Source organism: Elaeis guineensis, chromosome 2 (genome assembly GCF_000442705.2).
Source record: "Elaeis guineensis isolate ETL-2024a chromosome 2, EG11, whole genome shotgun sequence".
In the NCBI taxonomy this organism is placed as follows: domain Eukaryota; kingdom Viridiplantae; phylum Streptophyta; class Magnoliopsida; order Arecales; family Arecaceae; genus Elaeis; species Elaeis guineensis.
Window position 1 is genome coordinate 108882794 of NC_025994.2, and position 6281 is coordinate 108889074.

Below are 6281 nucleotides of genomic sequence, written 5' to 3' on the forward strand. Positions count from 1 at the left end.
ATCAAAATCAATTCCTTCTTCTTGATTATATCCCTTAGCAACCAGTCTTGCTTTATTTCTAATTACATTTCCATGCTCATCTAATTTGTTTCTAAAGACCCATTTTGTGCCAATTATTGAATAATCTTTAGGTCTTTTCACTAAGGTCCAAACATTATTTCTTTCAAATTGACTGAGTTCTTCTTGCATAGCATTAATCCAGTTATGATCATTTTCAGCTTTTTCAAAAGTTTTAGGTTCAAGTTGAGATACAAAAGCACAATGATTAAGTACATCTCTAAGTGAAGAACGTGTTTTTACCCCATGCATAGGATCACCGATAATTAATTCCTTAGGGTGGTTGTGAACATACCTCCATTCCTTGGGTAAGTCATTTGTACCTTGAGGTTGTTCTTGAATTTCTTCACCTTTCTCATTTTGTTCATCTTCTTGATCCTTGTTTTCTGGAGTTGCTGAATCTTTTAGAGTGATCTCCTTCATACCTTCTATTAGTGGATCTGCATCATCAACACCCTTATTCTTCCTTGAAGGAAGATCGTTAGATTCATCAAAGACAACATGTATGGACTCCTCAACTACTAAGGTTCTTTTGTTGAACACTCTAAATGCTTTACTAGTGGAGGAGTAACCTAGAAGGATTGCTTCATCTGATTTTGCATCAAATTTACCAAATTTTTCTTTGCCATTATTTAATACAAAACATCGGCAACCAAAAACATGAAAATAGGCAATATTTGGTTTTCTTCCTTTCCAAAGTTCATAGGGGGTTTTCTTTAAAAATTGTCTTATTAAAGCATGATTTAAAATGTAACATGCTGTGTTAATAGCTTCCGCCCAAAAATATTTTGGAAGGTTGCTTTCACAGAGCATGGTACGGGCCATTTCTTCTAAGGTTCTATTTTTCCTTTCAACTACCCCATTTTGTTGGGGTGTCCTAGGAGCAGAGAAGTTGTGGCCAATTCCATTTTCATCACAAAAATTTTCAAAGTCATGATTTTCAAATTCTGTTCCATGATCACTTCTAATATTTTGAATTGAAAACCCTTTTTCATTAGTGACTTTTTGATGAAATTTCGTGAAAATTTGAAAAGTTTCATTTTTGTGAGCTAAAAAGAAAACCCAAGTAAAACGAGAGTAATCATCAATTATTACAAATCCATATCGTTTTCCTCCTAGACTAGTGGTTTTAGTTGGTCCAAATAAATCCATATGTAAGAGCTCTAAAGGTCTAGAAGTTGAAATAGTATTTTTGGATTTAAATGATACTCTAGTTTGTTTACCTAATTGGCATGCATCACAAATTCTATCCTTTTCAAAATTCAATTTTGGCAAACCGAGAACTAAATCCTTTTTGATTAATTTTGAAAGAGAATGCATGCTAATATGTGCAAGTCTACGATGCCACAGCCAACTAGTCTCATTTATTTTAGCATTTAAGGAAACTAGGCATTGCATGTCTAATTTAGTTAAATCATTCAAGTCTTCCATATAAATATTGCCATGCCTATGTCCTATAAATTTAATGCCATCGTTGATAGGACTAGTCACAATGCAAATAGATGATTCATATATCAAATATATGTAGTTTCAGATCTAAATAAAAATGCATCACATATACATCAAATTTCAGATCTAAAACTAAATTTACACATATCAAATATATATTAAAATATTTTAAAAAATATTTTTTCAAAAATCGATTCACATCAAACTAGGACAACCTTTACAGTATAGGGGGTAAACCCTATATCAGGACAACCTTATATCAGTTTGATGTAAATTTTTAATCATTCTAATTTTAGAACATGCTAATTTTTAGATTTAAAAGGATTTGATTTAATTATGAAGATTCAAAAATGACTTTATTTTCTTTATCACAAAATTGACTGATGCTAAGTAAGTTATGCTTTAAACCTTTAACTAGTAAAACATTCTCAATGTATTTGGAGGGAGTGATACCAATGTTACCTATCCCGATGATCTTTCCTTTGCCATTATCTCCAAAGGTGACCATCCCTCCATCCTTAGCATCAAACGTGATGAATTGTGATTCATCACCAGTCATGTGTCTCGAGCATCCGCTGTCAAGATACCATTTCCTGTTTCCTTCTTGGGATGCTAGACACACCTGCAAGCACAGATCAAGTTTCTGTCTTAGGTACCCAAGCTTTCTTGGGTCCTTTCAGGTTAGTCAGAATGGTTCCTTTTGGAACCCATATTTTCTTTGTGTTTGCATATTTGTTAATAAGACATGTGTATGATTTATGTCCTATTCTTCCACATTTAAAACAAGTAATATTTGTAGGCTTTTTGTTTGAATAATTTGCATAAATATCCTTCAAAAATTTTTGTTTCTTCAGGGGTTTGTAACCAAGTCCAGCCTTATCATATATAGCTTTCTGATTATCAAGGATCATATTTAGCTTGTTTGAACTTAAGATGAACTTATCTACTATAGATTTCAGTCTGTTAATTTCATCCTTAAAGTTTTGATTTTCTTGAATCAATGTGAATTTTTCAATTGAAAGAATTTCAGCTTGTTTCACTAAGGACTGATTTTTCAATTTCAGCTCTTTGTTTTTCTTCCCTAGTTTCTTTAATTCATCAATTGAATCATAGAAAGCTTCATGCAATTCTTCAAAAGTAAATTCACTAGTGGATTCAGAAGTTACCTCATTTTCATGTGCCATCAGGCACAGATTGGCTTGTTCGGTTGAGGTTTCCTCGTCGGAGCTTGAGTCATCACTCGCACTCCAGGTCGCCATCATTGCCTTCTTTTTGAATTTCTTTGGACCTTTCTTCAATTGAGGACATTCGGATCTGAAATGTCCTGGCTTCTTGCACTCGTAGCATATAGGGGTTTGATCTTTCTCCTTTTCTATGCTTTGATCCCCTTTTGTAAATTTCTTTCTCATCCCCTGTTTCCTTTTTCTTAGAAACTTCTTGAATTTCCGGGTGATGAGAGCCATCTCCTCATCCTGATCTTCATCTTCAGAGTCATCTGTTTCATAATCAGGTGAAGTTGTGGATTTGAGGGCAATGGTTCTTTTCTTTTTGATTTCATCCTCTTGATGTTGCATCAAGCTAAGTTCATGAGTCATCAAGGATCCAAGAAGCTCTTCTAGAGGTAGAGTGTTCAAGTCCTTTGCTTCTTGGATGGCAGTCACCTTGGCTTCCCAAGTTCTTGGCAGTGACCTGAGAATCTTCCTTACAAGTTCACTGTTAGTATAAGATTTGCCAAGACTCTTTAAACCATTGATTATATCAGTAAAACGAGTAAACATAGCAGTTATGGACTCATCATGCTCTATTTTGAACAATTCATATTTATGTACAAGCATGTTTACTTTAGACTCTTTTACTTGATTTGTTCCCTCATGGGTGACTTCTAACCTATTCCATATTTCTTTAGCAGATGCACAAGTAGAAATGCGATTAAATTCACTAGCATCTAGTGCACAATAAAGAACATTCATAGCTTTGGCATTTAATTGTGCCAATTTCTTGTCAACCTCATCCCATTCTTTCTCGGTTTGGTTGACTCCTCACCATCTATAATCTTGGTGGGTGTGTGAGGACCATTTACTATGATACTCCACATATCATAGTCGAGTGCTTGTATGAAAATCTTCATCCGAGCTTTCCAATAGGTGTAATTAGACCCATTGAAAAGTGGAGGTCGGTTTGTTGATTGCCCCTCAGCTAGAGAAGTTCCAACATGGGTTGCCATAGATCTTTGGCTCTTTGATTGTTAGATCAAAGAAGGGCTAGAGCACTGGCTCTGATACCACTTGTTGCCCAGCTATGCAACCCAAGAGGGGGGGTGAATTGGGTTTCTAAAAATTTTAAGCCCAACAAATGACTTATGAAGAACAAAACAATGGCTTTAAATCAATATTAATTAACTAAAGCAGTATTGCAAGGATATAATAAAGAAATAAGATAAAGCGATAAAGCACACCACAAACACAAGGATTTATAGTGGTTCGGTGCTAACCTTGCACCTACGTCCACTCCCCAAGATCCCACTTGGGAATTTTAATCCACTATCCTTTGTATTCAACCCGAATACAAAACGTCGGAAACTCCGACACTAGCTATCCCAAGCTAGAATACAGGACGTCGGAAACTCCGACCCTAGCTATCCCAAGCTAGAACACTTGTTTCCCGGGTACAAGCCAACCCAAAACACTCCGATTTCAGGTTCGGATCAACCTTTCCTTGTTTTGGAAATCCTCCAAAAACAAGAGCAAAAACTCACAAAGAGTAAGAATATTTAGAGCACAGATGAATACAAAAACAGCTCCTTAAATGAGCAAATATAACAATAAAAACTTTACTCAAATGAAGAACCCCTTTTTCAGATTTTCTCAAGATGAATGAACGGTTGAACGCTTGAGAAGAGGTTGATTGTTGATTGAAGATCTCTTGAAAGCTTTGAACGATCTCTAGATCAAGGTTGAAACGATAGGCGTGAAGAATTCTCTCCTTGAAAGATCTTCCTTTTCTCTTTCACAATCTCTCTGGTATATTGTGGATCCTCTCTCTTTTTCTCTATGGATATTTCATTGATCTCAGGCTTTTTCTTGCAAATTTCGGATCCTCTCTTCTGTTCTTCTCTTTTTCCTCTCTTTTCTCTTCTCATTTGATTTCACGTTTGATCCGCTATTTAATCTGCAATTTCTTTCATCATTTAAAGCATTTTGTAGCATTAGAAGCAAGAGAAAACAATTTAGGCAGATAAAGAGCCGTTAGAGGATTTTTAGGAAGCATAAATGGCAATTAAAACGGGCAAAAAAATAGCCGTTGCTGACATTTCCCATCGCAGGGGTCGACTCATGAGTCGACTCATGCTTCAGGAGTCGACTCATGAGTCGACTTCTGTTGCAACAAACCAGAAGATCTGATTTCTGGATTTTTCGGCTCAAATCAGCAGAGGTCGACTCATGAGTCGACTCATGCCTTGTGGGTCGACTCATGAGTCGACTCACAGGTCGTGCCAAGCCAAAAATCCAGCGTGCCATGGGAATTTTTTTCGTGCCATTCAGCTCATAGTGCCATGAGTTGACTCATGAGTCGACTCATGCACTTCAAACCTTCATAACTTCAAAAATATTAGTCCAAACACAATGAAATTTTCACCAATAGATTTCAAATCATTTGTTCTACCAAATGATATTATCAAATCAGGATTTTAGCAAAATTACGATTTTGCCCTTGAAGAGCATAAGGACTTTTTCAATTGTTTGTATCCCTTCAATCTGCTTTGTAATCATCAAAATCAATCTAGGAGCAACAGCAAGTATATCTTAGTTCCAATTGATGACGATGAAGATGTCAAAGAAATGCTGACCTTTCCTTTGAAATATTCAGAATGTCGATTTTTAGAATTATATATCGAAAAGAAAGATGTACCGAGCTTTAGATACTATAGTCAGCTTTTAACTCAAGCGGACAGTATTCTTGGGCCTTCCCCAACTTTCGTAACTCCTATGGTGCAAACCGATAGTGTTGAGGCCATTTTTGCAGAATAATATTCTACTACTGTCGGTCCTAGTTGTCCAATTATTCAAAATCCTATGGTGACTTTTCCTGTGTCTTCTGCTATGGTGACTTCTCCTTTGCTAGAAGTAGTGGTAAGTGCGGGAGACGACATTCATATAAGGAACGATGACTGGATAGTCGGTGGAATAAATTTTGATAATCTAGGCTTTGAGTCAGATGAAAGCAGAGATGAAAAATATTGGATGGATGAGGACAATAGCAGTAATGATGATGATAGTGAAGATGAGAATGATAATGAAGATGTTCAGCCTAATATTAATGTGGGAGAACCTCACCCTCATTTGCATGAACCCCCATAATTTTTTAACGATATAAATTTAGATGATGGTGGTTGTGTTAGTGCTGGTCGAAGATTGAACTCTGACTATCAGTTTTGGGACTCCTCAATGACTGAATTTTCTAAAGGTCTAATGTTTGAGAGTAAAGATTATGTAAAGAGAGCTGTTGATCTTTATCACATTATGAAGCATCGGACATACAATGTAGTTCAGTCGCATTCAAAATTATGGTCCGTATGATGTGCATCATCAGATAATGTTCAAAATTATAAATGGAGATTTCGTGCTGCATTGTTGAAAAATATGGATATTTTCAAATCATAAAATATGAGGATCCTCACACTTGTTTGTTTACGGGGTTGAGTCGAGACCACAAACATGTCAGTGGAAGGATGATTGGTACACTAGTCTGACATATTGTTGAGAAAGATCCCGATG